Genomic DNA, 14,963 nt, shown 5'->3' on the forward strand with positions numbered 1-14,963 from the left:
AAATATGGTCGAAGGTTTTTTCTTTGCTTAGCCAACGTAAGGAAGTCCAGCATGTTATCAAAATGCTTACAAATGAAAACAAACCTTTATTTATAATTTTATCAGGACAACCCTACACGCCAATAATTCAGAAAAATTAAGAACGATACAGATGAACGAGGGCACAAATAGATAGCTACCCTATCCCACCCCCAAACATGTAGAAATCCTCTCAGATTTAGTATCTCCTTTCTTATATAGTCTCCTAGGGCCTCATGGTCTTTGTATACTGGCTAGTTAGTCCTGTGATAGCCACTTCTGTCAGCCCCAAACAGCTTGGGGGCCGGCCAGCCATTTCTTGTGCCCCCACCCCCCAAAAAGAGTAGTAAATAAAATAAAAAACTTCTTAAAATAGGTGTGAGTTGATGCCCCCAGGGCAGGCCATCAACCTCCCTAGTTTGGAAGGGTGGCACTTGGTGGCCACCTATTACATCCCTAGAGATCATGTCTAGGGCAGTTATAGAAACCTATACTTTGACATTGGGCTCATTTGTGACTTTGTGAGCTATCTTGCACGATCACCAAGAGACCCATTCTTGTCATGCGCAAAGGAATGACAAAAGACAAGATCTAGCAATCACACAATTGAATCCTTATGCTCCTTTGTTGTTACACTCGTTCTTTCCCCAAATAAGGTAAAGAATGTCAAAGTTTTGGAGGTCATTTTTTTGGGTTTCCCTATCTCGATCTTGTAAGTGAGGGCCTTTTTGTGTCTATGCATAACAATGTGAGGCCTTTCCAAATTCTAAACGTGGGGTGATTTTCCAATTTTTGTCTAGCCTAGTGACAGTTTATGAGCGCTCTAGTTTTCCCTTTTACTTTCATTTATGGGTCCTATTAGGTTTATAATGAAGCCTAGCACTAAAAGAAGCATCGAATCGGAAAAATTAGCACAAAAATGAAGAAAGTTTACAATAGGATGGCACCTATGAAGAGAGCTCACCTCGAGGTACAGTTGTGGACTTTGGACCCTCGAGTGTCGAGGTCCATGAAAGGGGTGATTCTTCATGCAAGGAAGTTGAACTCTTCCATAGATATGATTAAAATCTTGATGACGCATTTGAATCATAGTTACCCGGAACGGGAAATTGGAACGCGAACGCGGAACGGCAACATGCATAAAATGACATTCCATGTTTTGGATACTCGTCTGAAACACGGAACAGGGATCTGGAACACGAAATTGGGATGGGAACGGGGAACGGAGACCTGAAAATGGTCATTCCCTGTAACTATGATTTGAATCCCGAGTACACTGCCTTCTATTTATAGCCTTGATTACTTCGAGAAGGACCAATAATTTGACATAAGAGGAGCTTTTCCCATGGTGTTGGATCAAGAGGACCCGTTATGGAGGTCTCCGAGGGGGCTCCGAGGCCTTGGCTAGACAATCATCCAAGAAAGGCAAGCAGAACCAAGAGTCACAACAGGATGATACTTCTATTGCTGGTGAGATCCAAGGAGGAGGCGATATGTCATAAGTGTGGAGAACAGGAGCATATTCGAAGGGATAATGAATTGCCAAAAAAGTCGGAATCGGATTCAGGATGGTGAAGCAGACGAGTCGAAGGTTGCTCATCTCTGTGATACTCGCACATGAGACACGTCTATGTTGGTTTCTGGCATTGTGAACCCGAATTTGGAGTAGGATGGCTCGACTAGTTCTCGAAGGAGGCACAACTAACCTCTAAATTTTCCTATAACCGAAAGCCATTGATGACATGCCCACGAATCATGGTGTACACGTGGTGGAGCTCTAGCCTATATGGCTGATTTAGGTTCCATGGACTCGGCGGACACTAATGGCATTTCTAGCATTTGTTGCCATTGATGGCCAAGATTGTCTATCTTGGTGCCTTGCATTTCTCTTTAGAGAGTTGTGCTTGATGGAGTGGTAGACTAGACTTGCTCTTGGAGACACCAGATCCCTAGTCTTGTACCCAAGATCTAGGCATGTGGGGAAATTTTCCAATTTTTGTATGGCCGACCACTTGTAGACCTTTTTGATGGGTGCCCTATTTTTTTTGTCACAAATACGATGACATGGTAGCCCTAACCAAGGGAGGAAGAGAGAGGACATTGTTGTGGTGTGACAACTTGATGGTGTGGCAACCCTGTACGAAATCCAAGAAATTGCGGTGGACTTTTAGGGACCGAAAAATTGCGGTGAATTTTGGGAATACAGATATGCTTTTCATCCAATAGCCTTTAAATATGAGGCTTGGGGGAGATCTCTAGCATTATTGCACTTGCAGATTTGCAGAGAGTCTCTCCCTGACAGTTGTATCTTTGTCATGAGCAATATAAAAGAAATACCGAAAGGGTCGCCAGGGTTTTGAGACCAATGCTCCTATCATGTACCGCCCACCGAACGGGCACTCGCACTTGATCTACAATGCAAACTGCACATGGGAGGGAGAGCAGTGGAGTGCAAGTACTAGAGAGAGAATGAGATTGCAAGGCAAAACACATGCGTGAAAGAGAGAGAGAGAGAGAGAGAGAGAGAGAGAGAGAGAGAACATTGGAGCTGTGAAAGAGAGAGAGAGAGAGAGAGAGAGAGAGAACGTTAGAGCTGTGAAAAACGCTAGAGAGAGAAAATGCCAAAGACACAAACGCTAGAGAGAGTGCGTTGGACCCAAATGCTGGCTAGCTCTACTAATCTGATATGAAAATACGCAAGGGGGGGCCTACATGGTGCACAAGAGTGCCCTACCCGGCATAAAAAGCCCATGACCGTAAAACCTGCTAGAAATCCTAATAAATGTGTAAAGTCGATTATTAATTGACATACTTCCCACATTTGATAGGGAAAATGCAGAAAAGATAGACTCTGGCCCCGCAAAACCCTAGGAGCAGGAGTCCCGCCTCATGCCGACCTACCGGGTAGGCAACACCGTGGAATGCACTGTCGAGAAAGTATGTCTATCTCAGGTACGACTGCAAAACAACCCTCACTCCCTGATCTGTTCCTAGGAGATACTCCAGCCACCATTGGCTGAAGCTCTAACAAAAACAAGAGTTCTTTTTTTCCCTTTAAAATATACTTTTTTGACGCTTTCTTGTGTTGCTGAGACCTCTAAAAATCTCTTCAACACATGAGAATTTGGCTATGAGGCAAAAATCAAAATTGATCCTCTCGACAAGCCCTACACATTGATAAGACAAATTTTGATTCCGATAATTTCAAAAGAATAGGATTTTCAGTAACAAATAAGGGTTTCTGCAACATGTGTCAAAATTATGTTTTTGCTGCTCTTGTTATTTTAGGAACAACATTTTGCAAGATAGAGGAAGATGGATTTGCAAGCATTTGGGAGTATGGGAGATGGAGATCTACTCTTATGCATCAAAAAGAGCCACTTGTTTTAGACTTTGATTGAGGTTTGAATACTCTTTGAGCACTGTTTAAATTGTTTGAACTAGATTAAATCTTGTTTAAACCTGTTTGATCTTGTTTTGATGCCGATTTAACTTGTTTGATTCTAGTTACAATACTGGTTTAAATGTTGTGTAATAATCTTTGAACAACACAAACTACAGTTTGGGGATCGTTTAGTTGTACTTGGAACCTCTGAATGACGCAAATTGCAATTTGGGGAGTGTTTGGTTGTAAATGGAGCCCTCTAAATGACAAGCTACAGTCGAAGGAGCGTTTGGAGATATTTGGACGTCTTCATGTTTTGTGTATGGGAAGCGTTGAGTTGCATATGGATGTCTTTATGCTTTGTGACTGCATATGTGAATCTGTGTCATTTGCATATCATTTTCTGAAGCATATAAATCAAGTGCATCAATAGTTCCAATTTGGTTCGTTCTCTTAGTGTATAGAGAGACCCCTGAGAGATCAACATGATCTCGATGTGATGGCTAATATTGCTATGGTCGAATATCAAGAGTCTTGATGAGAATGAGATGACTTGATAGAAATCTAATTGTCGAATTGTATCGTGTAATGCATGCTAGAGAATATAATCTAGTGTTGATGGTCATGTTAAGAGCTCAGGCCTCTCTTGTCACGTGACACATCCAACCCTATGTGTCCGTGGACAAGCTACAGCATGACCAAGGTTCAGTTCAGTCAAGTCAGTCTAGAATAGGAAGTGATCTGGCCCTTTCGTGAGTCTGTTCACGGACCGTGCATGTCCAGACACATAGATTAGATGCACATCCTCCGGTTGCACACATCATGATCATCAGCATTCCCATCAAAATCCATCAGGGAATTTTCCAGTGCATTAAAACCCATTTTTCCTATTTTTGACATTTTTCACTTATTTATTGAGTGACTTTTGTTGGGAACTAGGTAGGGCAATTTTGCTAATGAAATATATAAGGAAACCAGAGCTAGCACTTTCTGGCAGAAGAGGCAGCAGGAGCACCTTGCAGCAAGACCAACCACCGTGAAAACTCTGTCGTTTTCTCTCACCAGAAGGCCTAACGTTTTTGCATCTGCAAGGCACTTCAGTGTTTTTGCAGATCTTCACGACGGAATCCCCACAAGCATCAGCGTTTTCAATTTTCAGCAGTTAGCACCCGCATTAGAACCCCCAACCTCGCAGATCTCACCTTCCCGCTGCAGATTCTCGTCGCACGGTCAGGTCCTGCAAAGTTTACAGATTTAGCCCAGAACAGGGTTGTTTCCGTACGTACGTCCGGCTAGATTCTGTACCGTACGGTACGTCCGTACAGAATCCGTACGTACAGTACGATTCCATACGTGCAAAGCTTCTATAAAAAAAATTGCCCGTCGGTTCCTTATCCGCCTGGTCGGACTGGTTGGGCGAGACTTTTTATAAGGCCACCTATGCTATACATCTTATTACCACAATAGAGAACCAAAACATAGTGACTAGTCTCTGCACAGTGTCTGCACAGAGACCAAGGAAGGACTTGCCGCCACCAATAAGGTTCTTTCTCCCTCCCTCCCTCCCTTTGTGTTTGGAGTCTGCAAGCCTCAAAGGAGGCACTCTAGAGTCCTGACCTCGCGAAAGATTGTAAGCTTTGTATTCAACTTTGAAGTGTGCGTTAATTGTGTTGCAGAGTTATCATGCCTCGTCGACCTAATCCTCTTTGGGCCGAGCACACCAATGTCCTGAGAGTTGTCAACACAGGAGGCCAAGCAGGTTCACGGACTCGCACTTGGGTGTGCAAGTACTCCGAAGAGCAGATGACGAGTACAATTACCAGGGTTTTGAAGCACCTCACTGGTATTGGCACAACTGAACATTGTGGGGTTTGCGAGGCTATCCCGATTGCATTGAGGGATGCCTTGATTTTGGAGCATTTTCCTCCAGGATCTACTGCATCGTCACAGTCAGGGGGAGCACGTGCAGCAGCAGCAGCAGAGGATGCCTTGCAGGATGCATTACTTGGAGATATTGGCGGCTCGGCGTCTGCAGCGCCATCATTTGCAGGCACTAGTAGAAAGAGAGCTCGTGTTTCACAGGCTGAGGATGAGGGTGCTAGTGCTTCAGCAGCAAGTGCAGGTGGGGTTGAGGGTGTACGTGGCCCAAGCAAACCACATTGCCATCACGTGTACACAATGATTCATGGGTAAAAGAGCGACAGAAAGTTGCAGAGATGGAGATTGCGCGGACTCTCATAGAGTGCAACATTGCATTCAATGTGTTGAAGACTAATCAATGGAAGAGGATGGTGAGAGCTATTTCACAGATTGGTGCTACAAATTCCTGGAATGGTCTTGACTACCAAAAGATGCGCACTACCATACTTGACGACCAAAAAGAGATCATAGACCGAGCATTGACTCCAGTGAAGGTTGGGTGGCAACAATTTGGATGCACTATTCTTTTTGATGGGTGGAGTGACACACGAAGGCGCCACATTATCAATATCCTTGTTTCCTCTTGCTTGGGCACATACTTCTTACGAGCCGTGGATGCAAGGAAAGCTGGAGAACGCATTTCTGCGACGTTCATCTTCAAACATATTCGCCAGGCCATCAAGGAGGTTGGGGAGACGAACGTCGTGCAGGTAGATATTAATTCCTGACCATATGGCATGCACATTTGAATTTTGCATACATTGTCCAACGTAATAATGTCCACACTTCATTTAATATCTTGTCATGACTCATTGTAGGTGGTCATCACTGATAATGCCTCCAATTGCAAGGCCATGGGGGATATGGTGGAGGCTGAGTTCAAGCACATTGTGTGGACACCATGGGCTACACATTGCCTAGACCTTCTCATGGAGGACATAGGCAAACTTCCATGGGTGCAGCCTACAGTGTCTGATGCGTCCAAGCTTACCATTTTTTTCCGCAAAAAACACGAGGCCTTGGCAATCTTCAGGAGCCACAGCACAGTAGACATGGTGCGTCCCTCGAAGACCAATTTTGCATACATGTATCTGGTGCTTCAGAGGCTGTTCAGATTGAGAGATCCATTGCTGCAGACAGTTGTGGATCCAAAGTGGAGATTTATGCACCACGCTCTGTCAGAGGCGACCAAGTACATTCAAAGAAAGGTTCTTGATTAGACCTTCTGGACACGGGTGCAGTCCTTGGCAGTGACTCTACAGCCATTGTATGTACTACTACGGGTCACAGACATGGAGGGCTCTACACTTGGGTTGGTGTATCATCTGTTTATGCAAATGAAGACACATTTCTGGATGTACCTCATTGACACAGGATCGGTAAGTACAAACTACAAAGTGCTCTAATGTCCTCATGTGACATGTCTATTTATAATTTTTCAAAACACATACTTACTGTGACTATTTTGTTTGCAATCGTGATGATATTTTAGCTATTGTAGAGACTCGATGGCAGTTCATGCGTCGTCCCATCCATGGGATGGCTCCAGTTCTCCATTCTCTCTACAAGAGCCGAGAATTGTTTGAGGAGGCTTCATTGCTCACACTACGCTCTGAATATCTGAACATTATATATGATGAGGATGAGCAATTGATTCTGGATTCAGAGATGAGTAGCTACATGAACAGTTTAGGACCCACCTTTGTGTGGTCCGTAGCATTGAGAAAGAAAGCTACCAAGCTTCCTTTAACATGGTGGCAGAACTATGGACGCCAAGGCCATCCCAAGCTGTGCCACCTTGCATTGCGCATCCTTTCTCAGGTGAATATTGAAGTCTGAATTATAATTTATAATTATTGAATGATGAATCTATATTGTCACGTGACACTTGTGACCCATGAGTGTTTGCTATTTGAATTGTTGTAGGATTGCTCAGCTGGGACATGCGAGCGCAACTGAAGTGCATACTCTCTTATTCACACGAAGATCCGCAATCGTCTTAGCACCAAGCAGTTAGAGAGACTGGTTTATTGCCATGCTAACATGCGGCTTGTGCGCAGCTTTCATGCCTTGGGGACACCCAAGCAGGTGAGATTTACATGCACATTTATGAAAACAAGTCAATGATCAAAAGACAGTGTTGAATCATGGACTATGTTTTGTCTTGTCTGTGTAGGTGTATCCCACAGAGTTGAAGATGGTGGCAGATCCTACTGCGGAGGAGGTCGATGCATGGATTAGAGATGAGCAGGAGGAGATCCTTCGAGAGTTGCACAGGGAGCTAGAGAGCGTGGATCGCCGGGTCACTAGATCTTGCTCTCGAGCTTACAGTATTCCTCTTCGCATTGTTGTTGCAGATCCAGAGGTTGCACACAGAGAGAGCATTCGCAGAGGAAAGTTACCCGTTAGGCCTGCTCGTGGACGAGCCAATGAGGCTGTTCGACTCATCCACACCCAGAGTTCAAAGGCTGATGATCCAGATGAGGGTGATGCACCCCTAGCATCTGTGCCAGAGGAGAGAGAGCCCGATTATGATGATGAGGGCAATGTCTTGACAGATGGAGACATGCTCTCTGAGTCTTCATCAGCCTGTGATGATGCTTTTGAGTAGTACTTACTAGTGATTTCCCAGTGCTTTGACTCATTTATTCTTTTTATTTTGTTGCTTGAGCCACCCAGACTCTTTATTGAGTGACTATGTTATTTTTGTATCAGGATTCAGCATTCAGTTATGTACTTTTGACCTACACTATGCCATGTGGTATGGACTCGATTCTAGCGGTTACATCACTTGTGAGGTGATTTTAAGTGTTTTTTGAAAGTTGTGGCTATGTTTAAGTATTGTGCAGTGTTTTTAAACTAGATAGGTTGTATATAAATTTGAAATTCTTTGTATTTTTAGCTTTTAAAAATAAACTACGAATTTTACGTACCTTATGGCCCAATCCATACGATACAACGTACAGTACGTATCCAACACATACCGAATACTACATACCTTACAACCTTGGCCAAGAAAACGCAGATTTCAACATCTGCGTTTTCAACCCGTCGTCGTCGTACCGTCGTCATCGACATCGTCACTGACATAGAGTCAAAATTCAGCAGATAAAGATTTGCAAATTTCAGCCCTTAGCGTTTTCAGAGTTCAGCCCGTCTCATCGTCGTCCTCATCGTCGTCGACATCGTCGGCAAGTCCAAGCTTTGTAGAGATTTGTGCAATCAATAGTAGACCGTTCTCGCCATAGAGAGTGGGGCCTTCGGAGGAGGGTTTGACAACATTCTGGTGTCGTATTCTCTTCTCTCTCTATCTCTCAATCTCAGCACCTTCATTCACAGTGTTCACCACTTTGTTTGTGTCCATTGCACTCTCTCACTAAAGGAACGGAAGGCTCTCCCTTCCGTAAGTAAAAGGAACCTTGAGCACAGTTCGGAGCACTCATCTTGAGCAAAGTTCAAGATTCACTTCCGCTGCACTTTACATTGGTATCAGAGCTTTGGCAATGTTCTGTATCACTCAAGGAAAGAACCACAAGAATCACAAGATTTTTTTTTGGCTTGTTGCGGTCGCACGTAACCCAAGTTCTCTTGGGCGTGTCAATTCCTAATCGTGTTTTTTTTTATAGAGTGACAAGAAACCCAAGAAAGGACTTGTCCAGCCTCCCCTTGTGCCTCTTTTCACTCATTGAGAGCGGACCGTGCACTTAACGGCCGGCCAATCGATGTGAGGTGGGAAAAAACAACCTTGGTGTGAACGCAAGGCCGCTAAGGGGTGCACAACTCGGGTGAAGAGAAGATCCTTCTCTAAGACAGATTGCAATTGAAAGAAGAACCTCAAGAACCTCAAGAATCTCAAGACTCTAGAACCCCGAACCTCAAGAACCCCAAGAACCCAAGACCCTCAAGAACCCAAGTTCCTCGTGAACTTAAGAACCCAAGACTTCAATGGATGGTCATCACTCGAAGCGGAATGGATACTTCGCTTGGAAATGATGAGCATGAGAGGCGAAGAAGAATTTTCCCGACCAAGAGGTTTTTCCGACCCTCTCCCTTGCCTATCTATGCAAAGGATTGCATTAACTCCTATGGAGGCTTTCGACATGATGATGATGGACAGAAAGTTGGAATGCAAAGCAAGAAGAGTAGAATTTGATCGTGAATGCGCAGAAAAAAAAGCAGAAATGGATCGCGAGATCAAAGCAAGAAAAGCCATGAACGACCGACACATGAAAGAGATGTTGCGACTCTTTTCTCAAGTGCAAGCACAGATGCAAAAGATTCGGGAAAAGGAGAGTCTCTCAGTCTCTTCTTCTCCAAAGCATGACACACAGGATTTGCATGATGATAAGCATGATGAATTGAATGATGATGATTTGAATGACAATGACAAGCATGATGATTTGCATGATGATCATGTGATTTCTCACAAGCATGATGATTTGCATGACGATCAAGGTGTGATTTCTCACAAGCATGATGATTTGCATGAAGAAGATGTGATTGTTCACGAGGATGATGTGTTAGTTGATACTTTCTCTAGTGAAGCTAACCTCATTGCAGATCCATCAATCATGAAGAACCGATCTTGGCTCTCGAGTCGAGGTCCACAGAACCCCCACAGGAAGATTTGATCAAACAGAAAGAACCGATCTTGGTTTTTGAGCCTACGTCCAAAGAACCCTCACAAGAAGTACTATGTGTTCGTATGATTAGTCAGCACGCATTGTACAAGTGATTCATTCATGATCGTTTCCTATATTTTAGTCGGCATCTTTATGTGATCCCTTTTCCTAGGCATGACATATTGGATATTGAGCACGTTTCACTCATGGGAACTGTTTGCATTTAAGGAAGTCACGTTCCTTGTCTCTTCCTTGGCACGACACAGTCGTAGAAAGAGCACAAGAAAGATTGAGCATCAAGCATAGGCATTTCCATTGTGTTTTGCCACAATTGATTGATTTAGATCAGAAACACAAGATTCGATCTCATTGTTTGCGTGTATGTGGTAAATGGTTTCGCACTCCGTCTATTTGTTCATCTACATTGCATGCACAATCTTTTAGGAAGACGAGATTTTTTCCAGTCACTTTACATGGAATGGGTATGTTCATGTTTTTGTGTTGCAAGTGGTTTCAGGAATTTTCAGCTATGGAGATTCTTGAAGAAGGAAGAAGCATGACTCTAGACGAAGTTGAAGCATTGAAGGAGCTACAGAAGACTTTGTGTCGCTTTCGGCACGGCCCAAAGAAGCAAGCGTTGCAGACCTTTATGAAGTTCAAGTATCGCACGACCCACACCTCAGAGTGGGCCGGCGAAGAGTCCTTTCGAGGATTCCGGATGTTATTAGCGATTTCCCTCGACGCCATACAATTCGGTACCAGTACCTCACTTTGAAAAAGAGGGGATGTCACGTGACACACTCAACCCTATGTGTCCGTGGACAAGCTACAGCATGAACAGGGTTCAATTTAGTCAAGTCAGTCTAGAATAGGAAATGATCTGGCCCTTTTGTGAGTCTGTTCGCAGACCGTGCATGCCCAGACGCTTAGATTAGATGCATATCCTCCAGTTGCACACATCATGATCATCAACATTCCCATCAAAATCCATCAAGGAATTTTCCAGTGCATTCAAACCTTTTTGACATTTTTCACTTATTTATTAAGTGACTTTCGTTGGGAACTAGGTAGGGCAATTTTGCTAATAAAATATATAAGGAAACCAGAGCTAGCACTTTCTGGGAGAAGAGGCAGCAGAAGCACCTTGCTCAACAGGCAACTTCTCAGTAAGACCAACCCCCGCAACAACTCTGGCGTTTTCTCTCACTAGAAGGCCTAGCGTTTTTGCATCAGATCAGCTAGCGTTTTTTGCACTTGCAGATTCCCGGTGTCAGTAGACAGCAGATCAATCCTAGCGTTAGCAAATTTCCCCGAAATAGCAGATCAGCCCTAGCATTTTTGCATCTGCAAGGCACTTCAGCGTTTTTGCAGATCTTCGCGACGGAATCCCACAAGCATCAGCATTTTCAATTTTCAGCAGTTAGCACCCACATTTGTTAGGTGCAGCGGAATGAATGTTTGCACTTTGCTCAAGATGAGTGCTCCAAACTGTGCTCAAGGTTCCTTTTGTTCTTATGGAAGGTAGACCCTTCCGTTCTTAATGAGAGAATGCTATGATCACAAACAAAGTGAATGGACACTATGTGTGCAAGTGAATGAGACTGAGAGATAGAGAGAGAAGAGAGATACGACACCAGAGACGTAAAACCCTCCTCCGAAGGCCCCACTCGTCGGCGAGAGTGGTCTACTTTTGATTGCACAAAGTGGTACAATGCGTATGCAATAGACTAATGCAACTTGGACTATGCCGATGACGACGACGGTGATGACGACAACAACATTAGGGCTGAAATCTGTGGTCTTCTATCTGCTGAATTTCAGGACTGTTTTGGTGGCTGAAAATGACTGTTTTGGCTGCATTTTCTATGGCTGAAAATGGGGATCTTTTGCAATGCTTCAAGGGCTGAATCTGCTACTGTTCTGATGTGGCATTGGCTGAAAACCAAAACGATGATCTGCTTCTGCTGAGGGTTGGTAAAAACGCTGGCCTTGAGGAACTCCAAAAACGCTGATGGGCTGAGATTGGAAAACGCTAGCAAATTGATGCTTCTGCTGGCGATTGGGTGGATCTGCAACCGCTAGGGGATTGGGAGATGAGGGCAATCATGCAAAGGCATCTACTCTAAGTGACTGGGCATGCACGGTCTACGAATAGACTCACAAAAGTGCCAGATCTCTGCTAAATCTATACTGACTGGACTGATTGAACCCTGATCATGCTGTAGCTTGTCCACGGACACATAGGGTTGGATGTGTCACGTGACAGCATTAGAACCCCCGAACCTCGCAGATCTCACCTTCCCGCAGCAAATTCTCGTCGCACGGTCAGATCCCGCAAAGTTTATAGATTCAACCCGGAAAACGCAGATTTCAGCATCTGCGTTTTCAGCACATCGTCGTCGTACCGTCGTCATCGACATCGTCACCGACATAGAGTCAGAATTCAGCACATAAAGATTCGCAGATTTCAGCCCTTAGCGTTTTCAGAGTTCAGCCCGTCTCGTCGTCGTCCTCATCGTCGTCGACATTGTCGGCAAGTCCAAGCATTGTAGAGATTTGTGCAATCAATAGTAGACCGTTCTCGCCATAGAGAGTGGGGCCTTCGGAGGAGGGTTTGACAACATTCTGGTGTCGTATTCTCTTCCCTCTCTATCTCTCAGTCTCAGTACCTTCATTCACAGTGTTCACCACTTTGTTTGTGTCCATTGCACTCTCTCACTAAAGGAACGGAAGGCTCTCCCTTCTGTAAGTAAAAGGAACCTTGAGTAAAGTTCGGAGCACTCATCTTGAGCAAAGTTCAACATTCACTTCTATTGCACCTTACATCTCTCTGGATTCGTATAGTCGGTCCCAGTTTCTCGTAGGGACAGGTGTTAGGGAGTGAGGGTTGTTTTGTGGCTATGCCCGACCAATGTGAGGCATTTTTCTAATGTTGGGTTGTGTTTAGCCATGTTTAGCCTTAGCCTTGGGTTTTGACTTGATTCCATGGCTTTGCAAGCAGCAGGTTGATCACCATTGAGGAGAGAAGCCATGAGTTTGCCTACCACCGACAGGCATCTCAATGTACCCAGGCGGGCGGCAGAGTTACTAGAGTTCTTTGAGATAGTGGGTCCCTGCCGCCATGCATAGTCCAATGTCCGACAATTGAGGAAACAGGATGGGATGGTAGCCACAGAGCCCGAGGACACACGGGCAGTAGCTACTGACTTTTATAGAGAGTTGCTCTCAACTGAGCCGCAGTCAGAGCGCAAGGATGCATGCAGAGAGCAAGTGTGGGTACAAATGCCTTGCCTCGTCACTAAGGAGATGCGATAGATGCTTGAGCGCCTTCTCCTGTCAGAGGAGCTTCAGGAGGCTCTTAGAGCACTCCCTCGTGGTAGTTGCCTTGGAGAGGATGATTTGACTCCCAGCTTTTTCTTGGAGTATTGGGAGGTGCTTGGACCAGACCTATGTAGTGCATACCAACACATTTTTCACACTGAGAAGATGCATGATAGCATGAGCGAGAGGTTGATCTATCTTATCCCCAAGAAGGGGGGATCTCCATATGAAATTCGACAGTGGCGATCCATCATCATTCTCAACTCAGCCTACAAAATTCTTGCAAAGGCTCTGAGTTTGAGAATTCAGCCACTACTTGAGAGCCTCATACATGAGACTCAGACAGGCTTTGTCAGGGAGCGTACCATGAGACTCAAACACGCTTTGTCAAGGAGCGTACTATCCTTGACAACATCTTTACCTTTTGGGAGGCAACTGCCCTTGCCCCCTTGCGAGGAGAGGATCTTATGGTGCTCCTCGACTTTGAGAAGGCCTACAATATAGTTGACTAGGACTTCTTGGAGGGCACTTTGCGCAGGATGGGTTTCCAAGATGCATGGAGATCAAAAGGGTGTCTGCTCTCTACAGATGTGCTCACACTCAGGTTTTGCTAGCAGGAGGTCGAGGGGAACGCTTCATTCCTACACGCTCAGTACGGCAAGGTTGTCCTCTTGCCCCCTACTTGTTTCTTTTCTACGTAGAGGCAAGTAGATTTTTGGCTTCACTGGAGGTTGGTTTGTGTGGCCTACAGCTACCCCATCTGGGAGAGGAGCTTCTGGACACTGAGTTTGTTGATGACTCGGGCATGTTTTTGGAGGGCTGTGAGGCCAATTTGCACAGGTGTGAGTAGGCTCTAGAGGTGTTTTGTTGTGCGTAGGGAGCATTGATCAACTGGCACAAGACAGTTGCTTTTTGGGTTGATGATGCTCCCACACATGACTGGATGTCTGGTAAAGGCTTACATTGGATCCCTCCATGGACGCTCGTTCGCTACTTGGGCCGCCGAGTTGGCTTCGACTTGTCATCAGAGCAGCAGACTGCCCCCCTCCTCCTAGCCATTAGGAGGAAGCATTACAATAGAGCTCGGCGAGACTCTCTCTTGTTGGCAGGGATGTTGAAACCGGCCCGAGGGTGGTAGGTGTTGGCTTTCACCCAAAATTCTTTGCTTTACTTTAGACACACAAAGAGAGACAGTACTTTGCAAAAGGAACATGCGCGACTGGAATTAACACTTATGAACACACACGGCTCGGAAGCTAGAATGCTACGAGCTGACAACCTGTAGGCCCCAAAATTGGCGCCCCTTTCGGCATTTCTTTACTTTGAGAGCGTAAACTACAAAGTAGAGTCCTGGGAATACTTTACCTGTATCCAGCTAGATACCACCTGTTTTCGGTAACTTAACAGCCCCAAAACTTGCCTGAAACCAATTCCCCTGCTGGAACACACTTCCACTGGCATAAAACCTCTGATTCCTGCCCAAAAACAGTAAATTCAGCACGCTGTATTTACTGGTTTTTGCCCTGTTTTCAGCCCTAAACAGTCCCCAAGCTGTCCTCTGCCAGTGGGGCACTATTCCCAATGATTCTGGCGTCCATATGGCTGAAAAAACAGAGCGCATTCACAGCGCTAAAAACACACCTTTATGGTGAGGTTATGACCCTCACCGGTACCTGCTTTGGAGTAGCACTTAGCTA

At 45.1% G+C, this 14,963-nt stretch overlaps 1 protein-coding gene across 2 annotated transcripts in view; it reads right to left on the reverse strand.

The window, feature by feature from the left end:
• ACDO1 (Protein kinase superfamily protein) overlaps positions 1 to 14,963 on the reverse strand; it is a 70,601-nt gene that overhangs the window by 26,064 nt on the left and 29,574 nt on the right. The gene's annotated exons all lie outside the window — the stretch shown is intronic.

The sequence above is a fragment of the Adiantum capillus-veneris genome, chromosome 10 (genome assembly GCF_014529385.1).
Source record: "Adiantum capillus-veneris isolate H3 chromosome 10, ASM1452938v2, whole genome shotgun sequence".
NCBI lineage: Eukaryota > Viridiplantae > Streptophyta > Polypodiopsida > Polypodiales > Pteridaceae > Adiantum > Adiantum capillus-veneris.